Below are 18,529 nucleotides of genomic sequence, written 5' to 3'. Positions count from 1 at the left end.
AAAGAAAAATGGACTCAAAAGAGAGTGAGAAGCCGAGGTGAGAGGATTTCAAGCAATATCATGGTGAGCTTTCTATCAAGTATCTCTTGATGGGGGATTGAAAAAATAAACAATTTGGAAATATTTCTCTGTATTTGAGCTCTTATAATGAAAATTTTAAATGTTTTTCAACCAATAACTTCATATGAGAGGATTGGTGAGGCAAGCATTGTACCCAGGCTCTCAAGAAGGGCAGGCTCCTTGTTGTCTCCTCCCCTTGTTCAGCCATTCAACCGATTATTTATAAGATCCTCACTCATAGCTCTGATATAGTATTTGAATGCATCTTCTCAGGGACCCTGATAGAAAATCACATTGTGGAAAAGTGACATTCCCAATTCTGCAATCAATTTTTGTTTACTACCTCAAAACCCTACATCCTAGAGGCAGAGATAATCAAATTAGTTGAAATGTAATTAGAGAAAACCAGTCATGCATGTGGGTGTCTCAATGTCTTTTGGACCCTTATCTCTGATTATTCCTGCAGAGAGCTTCAGGGCAGGCACTGACAGCTGAGGAGAAACATCTTTGGAAATGGATCACAAGCATCAGAAGACAGGTAATCTTCCACTTGCTGATGGAAATTTAAAGGCACTGAGAGATTCCAGGTTTGTGTCTTGTGGAGGTTTCAAGTCTGTGCCCTTGGGAGCTCTGGGTGTTGTTAGATGTAAGGGCTTATGAGAGGTATCCTGTTGATGAAGAAATGCTCCAACGTTGCAGCTAACCGGAGAACAGTCCTGATGGTTCACATTTCTTTGCAAAGTATGACAATGTCAGGTCAGTAAGTTGAATCTGCTGCTATTTATTTGTTGGTTGATTGCCAATGGAAATTCTGTGATGTAGTCAAAGAAGTAGGGAGGGAGAGTACAATTGTTCCCAAAGTACCTGCTGTGCTATAATTGGCCAAGATTGTCAAGTTTACTTCACAAGGATAACCAAAACCTTACAAAGGAAACACCTATGAATCAACCTTTATTGAAAAACTTCCATGCATTAACTACATTGAGAGCAAAACATTCGAGTAGAACAAATGCATTTGGAAAAGCTCTAGGCATGGAAACAGGAGAAATTTCTCTCAGAGTGTTTTCCATGTCTACAATTCATTGCTAGAAATTCTTTTTAATGGAACCCTAAGGCTTGCTAGGTAAAAGGACCTAATATTTCTAGAAAAAACAGTAAGCAAAACTAAGGAACTGCAGCCCAAAGGGCATGAATGCCCTTGGCCCAAATTGAGGATACCGTGCTCAAACTCTTTCATGGGGATCATATCTAAATGGACGGTTTTCAAGTTTGCAATTTGAATGTGGGAGATCATCTCACAAGAGACAGGTTGAAGAGGAGAAGGTCAGAAAGATCGCAATGAGAAGACATATCAAAAAAACTCCCCAGAGGATGCCAATTCTCCATTATATTCCTCTCTTGAAAGAATTCCTGGGCTAGGTATTCACACATCCCACACCAGCAAGCATGCACATGTCCGCTAGTGGCTAGGGCTGTCAGGTGCAGGGACTACCCTCCACCAACCGCTCCTAGCATCTGTTGAAGCAGGTCTGCTTGGGAAGCCAGTAGTGCATGCATGAGGGCAGAGGGTGGTTTCCCAACGGGTGGCCCGCCTGGGGGTGGGGCCAGTCATGGCGGCCTTTCTGCTTAATTCTGTGAAGGCCCTGGTAAGGCATATGGGGACTTTTCACGTGTTGGGTGTGAGCCCTCAGCACTCTTTTTCACTCTGTAGGATATCTGGGCCCTCCTCTGTGTGGGTTCATGCCAGCATGGAGTTAAGGTCCGGAGCAGTGTTTCACCACAGTTTATTGGCAGCACTGTGGGTCAGGCTGCATGAAGACTTGAGTGATTGCAGGGCCTCCAGAGGCAGGTGCATAAAGTTTGTGGGCCATTCAAATGTGTGCCATTCCAGCATGCAGTTCTCAAGAGTAGGAAAGCTAGACAGAAACATTTCCAATTGGAAAACCCTCATGCACTTCCCAGGAAGTAGTGCAGGTCACTGGAAAATCAGTGAAGAGCCAAGGTACATGATCATAGTTTCATTGGTGTCTCCTTCAGAACATAAAAATTACTGTCAATGCTCATATTCAAAAGGCATGCTTGGGTCCATGGTGGGGACAACTTTCCTGAATGTAGTGCTCACCCTCTCTTTGTAGTCTGATGTAAATCATGAATGATGCACAAGCCTAGATGGGGTTCAGACATATTTAATAGGTTGTTGGGAGTCTGGTGGGTGGTCAGATATCTGGGTTGGTTAGGTCTATGGATATGTGTGTATAAGGGGAGTTCATGCCTGTGTTTTGGTGAACGTTTTTAAGGGTGAGTGTTATATTTGAAGGGTTTTGAGATGTAACAGAGGCACACTCAAGGAGTTGGTGTTTAGGTGTTTGTAAGTTGGTGTTCAGGGGAATATTTGGCATGTGGTGTTTTCACCCATGAGTTTTGGGATTGTGTGTCTAATGGTGGACTTGGATTATCTGCCTATGCATAAGGGCCATGTTTGGTCATTACGGGGGACTGTTTGTTTGGGTGTACAATCCGTTTATGTTGTATATGTGGGGAATGTAGTGAAACTCCGTGGCTGGGACTTCAACCCAGCCAAAATTGAGAGTGGGACTTGAATCAACCTGCACGGTAGCTTGGCACTTGAACCCAGGATCCCAGGTTAGGAGTGGACTGGAACACAATGATTATTTTTTTTCCTTTATTTGATATTATCTGCCACATGGGGAGGTTCCCAGGCCCAGGACTGAATGCCACAGCAGCGATCTGGATGGCTGCAGTGACAAAGTTGGATCCTTAACCTTCTGTGCCACAAAAGAATGACTCGAACTCCTCAAAACCACTGTCTTCTAAGGAAAAACCTCTCTCCCAGTGTCAGGACTCATGAAGCTCAGGCTTTTCTGACTCATTGCAGAATGAATTCAGCTTGAGACAAAGCAGCAGGCAATGAGCGAGTTTTTTAGCATAAGACACTTGTGAGAGAGAGAGAAGCAGGCTGGCAAGGGAGCAGAGCAGCCCCAAGAACCAAGAGAGCTCCATTTCTGTAATTCAAGGAAAAGAGGAGAAGGGAGAAGTCTGCCTTCTTCCTCATTTGGGGGCAGATGGCAAGGCTTACATCTTTTGTCCCTCACTTTGCCCCTACATGGCTTAACCAGGTCAGTCAACAATGCTATTGAAGTCCTGTGTGTATTACCAGGAGTGTGGTAACATGTACAATATGGCAATTCATCTCAGGTTTCCAGCTAATGTCCCCATTTACCTAGTTTTGTCCCCTGTCATCTATATTTCTGTCTTGGGTATGTGAAAAAATGCTGCTTTTCAAGGACTACTAACTCCATGACTTCATGCAACAGGATTTACTCTTCCTATCTGTTGTCCTATGTTTTAAGTATGGGGGTTTGTGGCTTCAGCATGTCTGACACTTACAGGCCCCTGGTCTTCCTTCAAGTTAGTGTAGATCATAGCTGGGTTCCATTCCTTGAGTGCTCCTCAGCTTACACCAGTTCCCCAAACTCTGTTAAACCTTGTCTTTCACCCCCAGTGTGACTTTTCATGTATTTTAAGTGTCCGAATCTATCCTTATCTTTAGGATGATTATTTGTGTATTTGTAGCATGTTGTATGCTTCTTGGCTTTTCTGTGTAGCAGTTTTTCAGGAGCTTTGTGTGTGTCTTTTGATGTGTTTAGGGCAAGTCTGAAACTTTTATGAGACTGGTGAATATTCCATAGGTGGCTGTCCTGTGTTTCTGTGCTTCTGTATTTGCATGAAGGCTGGGGGGGGGGGTGTGATTTTATGTATATGCTGAGCATGTATTATATGTGTATTTGGAACCAAATACATAGGGGTTATACGTTGCCATATTTGTAGTGTCCTGGGTAATTGTGGGTATATTTGGGGCTTGTGGAGAGGAGTTGTGTGTATGAGTTTGTGTGTGTATTCAAGGGGCACGGTCATTTGGTAGAATATTTGCTGGGGCTATGCACTTGTATTTTTCAGTAGGGACATTTTAGGCCTAAATATTTGGGGAAGTGCACATGTGTGTTTCTTTGTTATTTATTATTTATTTATTCATTTATTTTTTTTCCGCTGTACAGCATGGTGACCAAGTTACACATACATGTACGCACAGGTTTTCATCACGTTGTTGTGTGGCAATGTAAGTATCTAGACAGAATTCTTAATGCCACACAGCAGGATCTCATTGTACATCCATTCCAAGATCAATAGTTTGCACCTGTTAACCCCCAGCTCCCAATCCCTCCCACTCCCTCCCTCTCTCCCCGGGCAGCCACAAGTCCATTCTCCAAGTCTATTATTTTCTCTTCTGTGGAAATGTTCATTTGTGCTGTATATTAGATTCTAGTTATAAGTGATGTCCTATGGTCTTTGTTTTTCTCTTTCTGACTTATTTCCCTGAGGATGAGAGTCTCTAGTTCCATTCATGGTGACACAAATGGCCTCATGTCCTTTTTTATGGTTGAGTAGGATTCCATTGTGTATGTATACCACATCTTCCCAATCCAATCATCTGTTGATGGACATTTGGGTTGGTTCCCATGTCTTGGCTATTGTGTAATGACCATGCAGGTGCATGTGTCTTTTTCAAGGAAAGTTTTGTCCGGATGTATCCCAAGAGTGGGATTGCAGGGTGATAAGGTAGTTCTAGGTATAGATGTCTAAGGTACCTCCATGTGGTTTTCCATAGTGGCTGTACCAGCTTACATTCCCACCAACAGGGCAGGAGGGTTCCCTTTTCTCCACAGCCCCTCCAGCACTTGCGATTTGTGGACTGATGAATGATGGCCACTGTGACTAGTGTGAGGTGGTATCTCATGGTCGTTTTGGTTTGCACTTCTCTAATAATCAGGGATGTTGAGCATTGCTTCAGGTGCTTGTTGGCCATCTGTGTATCTTCCTTGGAGAAATGTCTCTTCAGGTCTTTTGCCCATTTGTCCATTGGGTGGTTGGCTTTTCTGCTGTTGAGTTGCATATGTTGCTTGTATATCCTAGAGATGAAGCCCTTGTCCATGGCATTGTTTGAAACTATTTTCTCCCATTGTGAAAGTTGTCTTTGTGTTTTCTTGCTGGTTTCCTTTGCTGTGCAAAAGCTTGTGAGTTTGACTAGGTCCCATTGGTTTATTTTTGCTCTTCTTTATGTTGCCTTTGGAGAAGGACCTGTGAACATATTCATGAGGTTGATGTCAGAGAATGCTTTGCCTATGTGCTCTTCCAGGAGTTCGTATGTGTGTTTCTAATGGAGAGATGAGGTTCTGTGTTTATTCAGGGGAGTTGGAGACTTGCATTGATGTGTAGGAGAAATATGGGCTATGGTTATGTGTTAGTAGATGCAGGTGTGTGAGCTGGCTCCTCTTATCATTTGATAGATGGAAGTCACTTCATATGTGGTTTTCTGGAGATATGTCCATGGGTCTTACTTGCATATCCATGTTTGTAGGTCTATCACCAGGTGCATGACTGCCCAAGTCTTGTTCGCATGGCTTGGAGTTGTTAGGAGTGTGCAAAGTATGTTCCTTTGGAGAATGCTAAGGTGTTATGTGTTTGTTGCTAATGTGTTTGTTAATAGGTACTAAGAGATGGTCTGTCTGTGTCTATCCAGGGGAGGGCAAAAACATACATACATTTGACACACATACACTTAGAGTGCCCTTTGGTGTCTATGTTGGGGGAGGAGGAGGGTGGTTGTATTTTGAAGAGGTGGCATCACGCCTAGTGTTTGGGGCATCTGTATGTCCAAGGGTTGGGAATATCTGGATGTGTGTGTCCATAGGTGTTTGACATTTGTATATGTATCTTAGTCAGTGTAGGCTAATTGTGGCTGTGTGTGTATTTGAGTTCCTGGTGCTTATGTGGTATGTATTCTGAGAGGTGTGAGAAGTCTGTGTGTTTGGAAACCAAGAAACGGTGTAGGCTGTGTGTGTGTTCAGGAGTCCTGGATTGGCTGTGTTTTAGGGCTATGGCATGGCATACGGGCTATGCATGAGACAATTGAGGACTTGCTGGTTTTCGTGAGCCTGTACATGTAGGTATTCCACATGGAGAACTGGTTGGTAGGGAGGTTGCACCTGTTTTATTCAGGCCCATGTTTTGGATGTGTATAGAGTTGGAGTGTTACCAGCTAGAGTTCTTGGCCTTCCTTAATCAAGAGCAGTTGATAAGATGCTGGAGGAGAAACTCAGTGAAGGCTTTATTCAGGACACCTGCTTCAGCATAGAGGCACTGAAGCAATCACCAGGTTCCCTCGTTCACCTTCTCACTGAGTAGTGGTGAGCTAGTTCCTTCTATGGGGTGAGGATAGGGGCATGTCCAGGGATTGGGCCGGGGGGGTGGCTGAGGGGGCTTGCCCACCCCACCCCTTTAGTGTGGTGCATGTAGGGGGCATGCATAGTCCTCTGCTTTTGCTCTCTGTTCTTCAGAAGTGGCAGTTGTATTTTTCTCATGATTTGTCCGCAATGTGCAAGCAGAGTTCTTTCTCATTGTTTATACTTTTGCTGTATTTTGTTCCCCAGGAGATGTTTGTCCAGGTGCATTCCCTGCAGCCACTGCAGCCACCTCAGCCAAGGGTGCCAGGTCCCAACCTGTCTCAGTAGGAGAGGCAGTGGGAAATTCCAGGTGAGTAGGAATTTGTCTGTAAAACTTTAGAATTTGTGTCTATTGAGATATGTAAACTTAGGCGGTCAGTTTGTATGGTGATTCACACTGAGGATTAAAAGGTACATGTGTGCTCAGAAGATACACACACACACACACACACACACACACACGTATGTGTGATGTCCGTTGCTTACATCCCCTGGTGGGTGTTGAGGGTCCTCCTCAGAGTGTAAGTGGATTGTGTGCACATGCATATATGAAAGGGCACTGGAACTGGTTCAGACTAGCTTGGGATAATCGGCTCTGTGTTCGGTTACCTCAGCTTTGTAATTTGAGTTTGCTCATGTTTGGAATATTCATACCATGCAGATATCACATCTGAAATGTCACCTGAGTTTCTTGAAGAGCTTCAAAAATGCATTTAGAGCATATCATTCATCTGTGTGTTATGACTTAATTATGTGGCAAGCCAGAATCTTCAGGCATCATTGGTGTGTGTGTATATCACATTATATTTGAATTGTGAGTGGGGCATCCTGGGTGATGTGCCATTTTATGTGTGCCTTGGCCCTTCATTCTGAATCACAGCATTGCTCCTCTCAGGTTGATTCAATCTTTAGGGTCAAGAATTCCTCCCTCCAAATGCTGGTGAATTCCAGTGGAAATCATGTGGATGGATTTAGGGTATCTGTACCTTAGGCAGGGACACACCTTCAGCATTTGAATGGTCCTAGAATCTGGGGCCCTAGAAGGGTGAGGCTAATTGCAGATCACTCTCTAGCACAGAACCTTCTCGGGTGTGTGGTTGGCCGACAAGCGGCAGTCAGGAAGTCATGGGGATTCATGGATAAGAGGTAAGGTGGGCAAGTGTTCTCCCAGGAAAACCCCCTGAGAATCAGTTGGGCAAGCACAGGTATTCCTGGCTCTTCTGTGGCACAGCTGGTATGCAAGGACACCGTGCACATGGGGTCCAGATGGTTCAAGTCTCTAGAGCCATGTGTCCCTGTGCCCAGTTGCCCCAGTGTGGTGGGAACTACTGTTGGTCAGGCTGGTAAGCTGTATGAGCAATTCTCCACCACCATATCTCTGTGGAAACCTAAGTCCTCAGGGATAGGCAGGACCTCTAGGGTCAGTGAGCTGACAAGGACAAAGGTGGGGAGGCCTTGTCTCTAAGGGAGGCTTGGGGAGTGAGGCCTGGAGAGCCTGGGGAGTCCTTCTCTGAGGAGATATGGCTCTGATATTCCCAAACCTTTAGACATGGTCCCTGTTCTTTTCTGAAGGTTCAGGATGCTTCTAACAATGGGGAGTTCATCTCAGGTCCTTGGTTCTCAGATGACCTGACCCTATTTTTCTTTATTCCACATCCAGCCATCAGCCCAACAGGGAGCCATATGCTCACCATGTCCACCAGCTGACCCTACAGCCTCCTGCTTCCCTTCCCAAAATAGACCCCTCTATTTTGACTCAGCCCCTGGATTCCATACAGTGAACTGTTAGTGACCTCTAGGATGATATTCAAGAGCCTCAAGCTGAACGGGCTTGCAAAATAGTAACTTTTGATAAGCCATTCCTAACATCTTCCCTGCTCACACTGATAGGTGGACAATTCCATCATAGTCACAAAGAAGGGTGAATCTGTGGCAGCCTTTGGAGCCTGTGGAATCTCGTTTTGTAGCATTTGGAGTTCTATACATTTAAAAGGTCACTCAGCCTGCTTCAGCTTCCCTTTTAGCAGATTGATAAATAAAAGACAGAAAATAATGGTCTCCGGAGGAGACAGTTTGGGGGGTGGGGGGATGTGCTTGGGCTGTGGATGGAAATCCTGTGAAATTGGATTATTATGGTCATTGTGCAATTACAGATGAGTAATAAATAATAATAGTGAAATAAAATAAAATAAAATAAAATAAAATAAAATAGAATAAAATAAAATAAAATAAAATAAATCATGGACGGTAATGTACAGCATGGTGACTGCAGTTAATACCGCGTTGTGTGTTGGAGAGTAGCTGAGAGAATGGATCTTAAGAGTCCTTGGATGCCCTAGTGGAGAGTGGGTTAAGGATCCAGTGGTATCATTGCTGTGGCTCAGGTCACTGCTGTGGCGCAGGTTCAATCCCTGGCTCAGAAACTTCTGCATGTCACAGGCACAGCCAAAAGGAAAAAAAAAGTTCTTATCACAGAAAGAAAATGTGTAACTCTTTGTGGTAATGGATATTAACTAGGTTTACTGTGATCATTTTACACTGACAGTTTTAGCCACTACTCTTCCTATTCGGATGGCTTTTATTTCTTTTGTTTGTGTGTTTGCTGTGGATAGAACTTCTAGTAATATGTTGAATACCTTTGGTGCTGAGAGTGGGCATCCGTGTCTTGCTCCATATTTTCATGGGAAGGCTTTCAGCCTTTCTCCATTGAGTATTATATTTTCTGCGGGTTTGTCATAAATGGCTTTATTTATGTTAAGGATTGTTCCCTCTTAGACCCACTTTATTAAGAGTTTTGATCATGAATATATGTTGGACTTTGTCAAATGCTTTTTCTGCATCTTTTGAGATGATCATGTGGTTTCTGACTGTTTTGTTAAGGTGGTGCATGGCATTGTTTGATTTGAGTGTGTTGAACCATCCTTGTGAACCTGGGGTGAATCCCACCTGGTAACGGAAAGTTTTTCAAAGTCATTTTCTGTTCTACACAGAAGTTGTATCCATATTTTTTTAGATCCCGCATATAAGTGATAACATATGATATTGGTGTCTCACTGTCTTACTAACTTCACTTAGCATGATATTGTCTATATCCATCCATGTTGCTGCAACAACAATGCAAGTGCCATTAGTTCTTTCGTTTTAATGGCTAATATCCCATGGTGTTTATGTACCACCTCTTCTTTATCCATTCTTCTGTTGATGGACATTTAGGTTGCTTCCAGATCTTGGCTATTGTAAAGTGCTTCAGTGGACACTTGGGTGCCTAGGTCTTTTCAAGTCATGGATTTCTCTGGATAGATGCCCAGGAGTGGGATTTCTGGATCATATGATAATTCTGTTTTTAGTTTTTTTGAGACATGATCATAGTGTTTTCCACAGTGGCTGTATCAATTTTCATTCCCACCAACATTGTTAAGAGGGTCCCCATTTCTCCACATCCTCTACAGCACTTATTTATTGCAGACTTTTTGACGATGGCCATCCTGGTGGGTATGAGGGAGTACCTCATTGTATCTTGATTTGTATTTTTTTTAATAAGTAGTGATGATAAACATCTTTTCTTGTGCTTTATGACCATCTGTCTGTCTCCTTTGGAGAATTGTCTAAGTCTTCTGCCCATTTTTTTGGAGGTGATTATAAATTTTGGAGATGAATCCCTTGTCAGTTGCTTCATTTGCAAATATTTTCTCCCATTCCATGGGTTGTCTTTTTGTTTGTTTGTTTAGGGTCTCCTTTCCTGTGCAAAACCTTCTAAGTTTATGTATGTATGTATGTATGTATGTATTCATTTGTTTGTTTGTTTATTATTTTTAATTCATTGATTTTAGATTATAATGTTTTTTTTTTTTTCCATTATAGCTGTTTTTCAGGATTCTGTCAATTTTTTACTCTATGGCAAGGTGGCCCAGTCTCACTTACATATATATCTTTTTTCTCACATTATTCTCCATCATAAGTGTCTAGACATAGTTCCCAGGGCTATATTGAATTTTATTACATTTATAGTTGTTCAGCAAACATAACAACCTGATTTTACAGCATTTCCATCCCAAACACCCAGCCCACCCCACGTACTCCCCAACTTGTCTCCTTTGGAAACCATTAGTTTTCCAAAGTCTGTTAGTCTATTTCTGCTCTGCAAAGATGTTCATTGTATCCCTTTTTTAGATTCCACCTATAAGTGATATCATATGATGTTTGTCTTTCACTGTCTAACTTCACTTAGGACAATAATTTCTAGGTCCATCCATGCTGCTGTAAATGGCATTATTTCATTCTTTATGATTTATTTTATTTTATTTTTTTGCATTTTAGGGACAAACCTAGGGCATATGGAAGTTTCCATTTAGGGATTGAATCCCAGCTGCAGCTGCTGGTCTACACCACAGTCCAAGCAACATGGCATCAGCCACATCTATGACCTACACCACATTTGACAGCAATGCCAGCTCCCTGACTCATGGAAGAAGGCTTGGGTTCAAACCTGCATCCACATGGATACCAGACAGATTCATGACCACTGGGCCACTGTGGGAACTCCCATCATTCATTTGTATGATTGGGTAATATTCCATTGTGTATATGGACCACATCTTCTTTATCTCCTCCACTGCCGATGGACATTTAGGTTGTTTGCATGGCTTGGGTATTGTACCTAGTACTGCAATGAACATTGGAGTACAGGTATCTTTTCAAGTCATGTTTTCTCTGGAGAGATGCCCAGGAGTAGGATTGCTGGATCAAGGGTAATTCTATTTTTAGTGTTCTGAGGAATCTCCACACTCTTTTCCATAGTATTGCACCAATTTGCATTCCCACCAAAAGTATGATAAGGGTTCCATTTTCTCCACCCCTCTTCAGCATTTCCAGTTTGTAAACTTTTTAATGATGGCCATTCTGGGTGGTGTAAGGTAGTTCCTCCTAGTAGTTTTGATTTTAATTTCTCTAATAATTAGTGCTGTTGAACATCTTTTCATGTGTTTTTTGGCCATCTGTTATGTCTTCTTTGGGGAATTGTTGGTTTAGGTCTTCTGCCCATTCTTTGATGTGGTTATTTTCTTGTTTGTAATTGAGCTGTAAATTTTGGAGATGAACCCCTTGTCAGTCTCTTCATTTGCAAATATGTTCTCCCATTCTTTGGGTTGTCTTTTTGTTCTGTTTAGGGTTTCCTTTGCTGTGCAGAAAGTTTTAAATTTAATTAAGTCCCATTGATTTTTTTTGTTCTTATTGTTATTACTCTAGGAGGTGGATCTGAGAAGATATTGCTTTGGTTTATATCAGAGAGTGTTTGGCCTAGGTTTTCCTTCAAGAGTTTTATGTTATCTGGTCTTCTATTTAGGTCTTTCATCCATTTTGCATTTATTGTTGTGTGTGGTGTTAGGAAGTGTTCTGATTTCATTCTTTTCCATGTGGCTGTCCAGGTTTCATGACATCATTTATTGAAGGTACAGTCTTTTCTCTATTGTATGTTATCGCTTCTATTGCCATAGATTAGTTGACTGTAGGTGTGTGGGTTTAATTCTGGGCTTTCTATCCTGTTCCACTGATCTACATTTCTGTCTTGGTGCCAGTACCATATGGTTTTGATGCTTAGTAGAATAATCTGAAGTCAGGGAACTTGATTCTTCCAGCTCTGTTTTGCTTTCTCAGGATGTCTGGCTATTCTGAGTCTTTCATGCTTTCAAACAAACTTTTAGATATTTTCTTCTAGTTCTACAAAAGCTGTCCTTGGTAGTTTGATAGGGATTGCATGGAATCTGCAGATTGCCTTGGGTAGTACAGTAATTTTGATAATATTGATTCTTCCAATCCAAAAAGATGGTATTTCCATCTGTTTGTGTGACCTTTGATGTCTTTCATCAGTGTCTTATAGTCTTCAGAGTACAGGTCTCTTGTCTCTTTAGGTAGGTTTATTCCTATGAATTTCATTCTCATTGATGTGATGGTTGATGGGATTATTTCCTGAATTTCTCTTTCTGATCGTTCATTCTTAGTATGTAGAAATGCCATGAATTTCTGTGTATTAATTTTGTATTCTGTGACTTTTCCAAATTCATCAATGAATGCTAACAGTTTTCAGGTAGCATCTTTAGGATTTTCTAGGTATAGTATCATGCCTCCGCAAATAGAGTTGTACCTCTTCCTTTCCAATTTGGATTCCTTTTATTTCATTTTCTTCTCTGATTGCCATGCCCAAGACTTCCAAAATTATGTTGAATATTAGTGGTGAGAGCAGACATCCTTCACCACAGAGGGAATTCTTTCAGCTTTTTACCATGCACAATGCTGTTAGCTGTGTGTTTGTCATATATGCCCTTTAGAATGTTGAGGTAGGTTCCTTCTGTACCCATGTCTGAAGGGATTTTATGGGTGTTGCATTTTGTGAAAGTCTTTCTCTGCACCTATGGAGAGAATGATATGGTTTTTATTCCTCAGTTTGTTAATGTGGTGTATCATACTGTTTGATTTGTGGATATTGAAGAATCCTTGCATTGCTGGGACAGATCCCACTTGATCATAATGTACAAACCTTTCAATGTACTGTTGGATTTGGTTTGCTAGTATTTTGGTGAGGATTTTTGCATATAGATTCATTGGAGATATTGGCCAGTAGTTTTCTTTTTTTGTGGCATCTTTTGTTTTGATATCAGGGTGATGGTGGACTTCTAGAATGAGTTTGGAAGTGTTCATTCCTCTGAAAGTTCTTGGAATAGTTTCAGAGGAATAGGTGTTATCTCTTCTCTAAATGTTTGATCGAATTCCCTGTGAAGCCATCTGGTTCTAGACTTTTATTTTTTGGAATTTTTTAAATCACAGTTTCAATTTCTGTGCTTGTGATTGGTCCATTCATCTTTTCTAGTTCATCTTGGTTTAGTCTTAGAAGATTGTAGTTTTCTAAGAATTTGTCCATTTCTTCTAGGATTTCCCTTTTATTGGTATAGATTTATTGGTATGTAGTAGTCTCGTAGGATCCTCTGTATTTCTGTGATGTCCTTTGTAACTTCTCCTTTTTCATCTCTAATTTTATGGATTTGAGTCCTCTTTTTTTTCTTTTTTTTGATAAGTCTGACTAATGGTTTTTCAATTTTGTTGATCTTGTCAAAGAACCAGTTTTTATTTTTATTGCTCTTTTCTATGTTTTTCTTCATTTCTATTTCATTCATTTCTGCTCTGATCTTTATTATTTCTTTCCTTCTTATATCTTTAGGTCTTGTCTGTTACACTCTCTCAGGCTGCTTTTAGATGTGAAGTTAGGTTGTTTATTTGAGCTTTCTCTTGTTTCCTGAGGTATGCTTGTATTGCTATAAACCTCCCTCTTAGAACTGCGTTTGCTATAGTTTTCCTCTTTGATTTCTTCGATGATCCATTGGTTGTTTGGTAGCATGTTGTTTAGCCTTCATGTCTTTGTGTGTGTGTGGTTTTTCGCAATTTTTTCTTGTTGATTTCAAGTTGAACAGCGTTGTGTTTGGAAAAAGATGCTGGATATGATCTCCATTTTCTTAAAGTTACCAAGGCTTGATTTGTGGCCCAGAATGTGATCATTCCTAGAGCAAATTCCATGTGCACTTGAGAAGACGTGTATTCTGCTGCTTTTGGATGGAATGTGCTATAACTCTCTATTAATTCCATCTGGTCTAATGCTTCATTTAGGGCCTGAGTTTTCTTGTTGATTTTCTGTCCGGATGATCTGTCCATTGCAGTAAGTGGGGTGTTAAAGTCCCCTGCTCTATGGTGTTGTTGTTAATTTCTCCTTTTAAGGTTGTTAGCAGTTGCCTTATATATTGAAGTGATCCTGGATTGGTCCTTTGATCATTATGTAATGCCCATCTTTGTCTCTTATCATATTCTTTATTTTCAGGCCTATTTTGTCTGATAAGAGTATCATTACTCCAGCGTTTTTGATTGCCATTTGCATGGAATATTTTCTTCCATCCTCTCATTTTCAATTTGTATGTGTCCCTAGAAAGTGAAGTGGGTCTCTTGAAGACAGCATATGTATGGGTCTTGTTTTTGTATCCATTCAGCCAGTCTAGATCTTTTGGTTGGGGCATTTAGTCCGTTTACATGTCAGCTATTTACTGATTTGTATGTTCTTATTGCCATTTCATTAACTGTTTTGGATTTGTTGCTGTTGCTCTTTTTTCTTCCCTTCTTCTCTTGTTCTCTCCTTTTGTGGATTGATGACTACCTTTAGCGTTGTATTTGAGTTGATTGCTCTTATTTGTGTGTGTATCTATTGTAGGTTTTGGTCCTGTAGTTACCCTGAAGTTTTGAGATAGGCGTCTCTCTCTCTCTGATTGTTTTAAGTTGTTGGTCTCTTAATTGGAAGTGCATCTCCAGTGTCCTGCATTTGTACCCTCCTCTTCTCCCAATTTCTGGATTTGGTAGCATATTGATGAGTGGATGATTTCCTACATTTACCGTGTCTATGCCTTTACTGGGTATATGCCTTTACTGGTGATCCTTGTCATTTGTAGTGTTTTGGTTTCTAGTTGTGGCCTTTTCTTTGCCTCAGGAAGTTCTTTCAGTATTTGTTGTAAATCTGGGTTAGTGGTGCTGAAGGCTCTTAACTGTTGTTTGTCTGTAAAGCTTTTGCTTTCTCCTTCAAATCAGAATGAAAGCCTTGCTGGGTAGAGTAATCTTGGTTGGAGATTTTTCCTTTCATCTCATTAAGGATATCGTGCCACTCCCTTCTGGCCTTCAGAGCTTCTGCTGAAAAATCAGCTGAAAAGCTTTTCAGGATTCCCATGTATGTTATGTGTTTGTTTTCCCTAGATGCTTTCCATATGTTCTCTTTGTCTTTAATTTTGTCCAGTTTCATGAATATGTGTCTTGGGGTGTTCCTCCTTGGGTTTATTTCATATGGTACTCAGTGTGCTTCCTAGATTCCAGTGAGTGATTCCTTCCCCATGGTAGGGAAGTTTTGGCCTATTATCTCTTCAAATAGGTTCTCTGGCCTTTTCTCTCTCTCTTCTTCTTTTGGCACCCCTATAATGCAGATGTTGGTGCATGTAATGTTGTCCTAGAGTTCTCTTAGACTGTCTTCCAATCTATTCAATCTTTTTTCTTTTTCTGTTCCACATCAGTGATTTCCAATAGTGTGTCCTCCACCTCACTTGTTCATTCTTCTGCCTCATGTATTCTGTTGTTGGCTGCTTCTAATGAATTTTATATTTCAGTTATTGTGTTTTTCATCTCTGCTTGCTTCAGTCTTAAATTTTGTATTTCTTTGCTCAGTGTTTCCTGTAAATTATCAGTCTTTGCCTCCCATCTATTTCCAATGCCCTGCATCACATTCATGATCATCAGTCTAAAGTCTTTTTCCTGGAGGCTGATACTCTCCAGATCACTTAGCTGTTTTTCTGGGGTTTTTCTCTCTCCTTCATCTGGGTTATGGTTCTCTGCCTTTACATTTTTATAGGTTTTTGGTGTGGTCTCCTTTTTCCAGAAAACAATGTGGTAGCCCCTCTTTCTTCTGAAGTCTGCACCCTTTGTGGCTGAAGTTGGTATGGGGGCTTGCTATAGGCTTCCTGATGGAAAGGACTGGTGCCTGCCCACTGGTAGGTGGAGCTGCTTCTTATCCCTCTGGAGGATGGGTCTTTGCTCTGGGTGAGATTAGAGACAGTTGTGTGATTAGGGTGTCTTTAGGCAGCCTGTTTACTGATGGGTGGGGCTGTGATCTCACCTGGATTCGTGTTTGACCTGGGGGTTCTCAGCGCTGATAGGTGGGGCCGGATTTTCCCAAAATGGCCACCTCTAGAGGAACACATGCCAGTGAGCACTCCTGAGACTTTTGCTTCCAGTGTCCTTCCCCAGCAGTGATCCACAGTCACTCCCTGTTTTCCCAGGAGATCCTCCAAGAACTGCAGTCGGGCCTGCCCCAGATTCCCATGGAGTCTCTACTTTGTCTGGGACCCTGTGGATATGAAAGCCTGTGTGTACCTTTCAAGAATGGGGTTTCTGTCTCCCCCAGTCCCATGGAGCTTTAGCACCGAAGCCCTACTACCCTCAATGCCAGATGCTCTGGGGGCTCTTTCTCCCAATGCCATACCCCCAGGTATGGGGATCCAATGTGGGACTCAGAACTCTCGCTCCTGTAGGTGGGTCTCTGTGACACAGTTCCTTTCCAGTCTGTGTGCTGCCCACATGATGCTCATGGGCTTGTGTATATCACATAATAGGCCTTCCTACCATCTTGATGTGGTCTCCTCTTTGTTTCTTGGAGTAGGATATCTTTTATGAAAGTTTCCAATCCATTTTGTTGAAGGTTGTTCAGCATTTGGTGGTAATTTTGTTGTTTTGAAGAGAGCAGGTGAACTCCATTCCTTCTGTCCTGCCATCTTAATCCAGTCCCCTTCTCCTCATTTTTCAACTGGGTTTTGTTTGTTTGTTTGTTTTGTTTTTGCTGTTGAGTTGTATAAGTTGTTTGTATGTTTTGGAAATTAAGCTCTTGTCAGTTACATTATTTGAAACTCTTTTCTCCCATTGCATAGATTATCTTTTTGCTTTTTTTAAAGTTTTCCATTGCTGTGCAAATGCTTGTGGGCTTGATTAGCTCCCATTGGTTTATTTTTGTTTTTTCATTCTATTGCTTTGGGGGACTGACCTAAGAAAACCTTTCAATGTTTGATGTCAGGGAATGTTTTGCCTATGATCTCTTCCAGGAGTTTTATGATGTCTTATCTTATGTTTAAGTTTTTAAGCCATTTTGAGTTTATTTTTGTGTACGGTATGAGAGTGTGTTCTAGTTCTAGTATGAGAGTGTGATTTACGTGGAATTGTTCTGCTTTGTCCATACCACTTGGGGAGGAGACAATCTTTCCCTGATTTTGTATTCTTGCCTCGTTTGTCAAAGATTGTTTGGCCATAGTTGTCTGGGGTTATTTCTGGGTTCTGTATTCTGTTCCATTGGAGTGTATGTCGTTTTGGTACCAGTACCACACTGTCTTGATGATTGTAGCTTTGTAATATTGTCTGAAGTCTGAGAGAGTTATGCCCCCTGCTTGGTTTGTGTTCCTCAGGATTGCTTTGGCAATTCTGAGTCTTTTATGGATCCATATCAATTTTTGGATTGTTTGTTCTAGTTCTGTGAAAAATGGCATGGGTAATTTGATAGGGATTGCCTTGAATCTGTTGATTGATTTGGGTAGGAGGGTCATGTAAATGATATTAATTCTTCCAATCCAGGAGTGTGGAACATCTTTCTGTTTCTTTGAATCCTCTTTAACTGTCTTGAGTGAAGTTGTAGAGTTCTCAGCATGTAAGTCTTTCACCTCCTTGGTCAGGTTAACAGCTGTTGCCTTATGTTTTGAGGTAACCCTCTTTCGTTGCATATGTATTTACCATCCCTATGCATGCTTCTTGGATTGATCCTTTGATCATTATGTAATGACCTTGTTTGTCTCTTATAATATTCTTTATTTTAAGGTTTAATTTGTCTGAAAAGAGTATTGCTGCTCCAGCTTTCTTTTGACTCCATATGCATGGAATATTTTCTTCCATCCCCTCGCTTTCACTTTTCATATGTCCCTAGAACTGACGTGAGTCTCTTGGAGACAGCATATATGTGGGTCTTTAGTATCCATTCAGCCTGTCTATAGCTTTTGGTTGGGGCATTTAGTCCAATGACATTACCATTTTATGAACTGTTTTGTATTTGTTTTTGTTGGCCTCTTTTCCTTCCCTTCTTCTCTTCTCTTGTGGTTTGATGAGTCTATATAGTGTTGTGTTTGGACTGCTTTTTATTATTTTTGTGTGTATTGATTGTAGATTGTTGGTCACAGTTCCCATGAAGTTTTGATATAGGAGTCTATCTATATACAAATTGTTTTAAGTTGTTGGTCTCTTAGTTGCAAATGCAACTCTGGTATGCTGCATTTGTACCCTCTTTGGATGCTTTCTGGATTTTTCAGCATATTTGTGTGTGGATGATTTCCTCCCTTTACTATATGTATATGTATATGTTTACCGGTAAGCCGTGTCGTTTTTAGTATTTTTTATTTTAGTGGTGGCCTTTTCATGTCCACCTCTTGAAGTTCCTATACTATTTGTTGTAAAGCTGGTTTGGTGGTGTTGAAAACCTTCCTGGGCTTCGCTTGTATGTTATGTGTTTCTTTTCCCTAGCTGCTTTCAACATTTTCTGTTTGTCTTTAATTTTGGTCAGG

At 41.2% G+C, this 18,529-nt stretch overlaps 1 protein-coding gene across 1 annotated transcript in view; it reads left to right on the top strand.

The window, feature by feature from the left end:
• The window catches only part of LOC146396394 (uncharacterized), a 291,217-nt gene that overhangs the window by 9,053 nt on the left and 263,635 nt on the right, over positions 1 to 18,529 (top strand). Inside the window, exons 4-5 of the mRNA XM_084994478.1 lie at positions 527 to 598; positions 6,570 to 6,672. The gene's annotated coding sequence lies outside the window, so the exon portion shown is untranslated. The remainder of the gene's footprint in view (positions 1 to 526; positions 599 to 6,569; positions 6,673 to 18,529) is intronic.

The sequence above is a fragment of the Sus scrofa genome, chromosome 14 (assembly GCF_054392235.1).
Source record: "Sus scrofa isolate SSC_HxYL_T2T_F1_AM1 chromosome 14, Sscrofa_HxYL_maternal_Yorkshire_Landrace_v2.0, whole genome shotgun sequence".
Lineage (NCBI taxonomy): Eukaryota > Metazoa > Chordata > Mammalia > Artiodactyla > Suidae > Sus > Sus scrofa.
The sequence above is the reverse complement of the archived record's forward strand: the minus strand, read 5'-3'. Positions and strand labels throughout refer to the sequence as shown.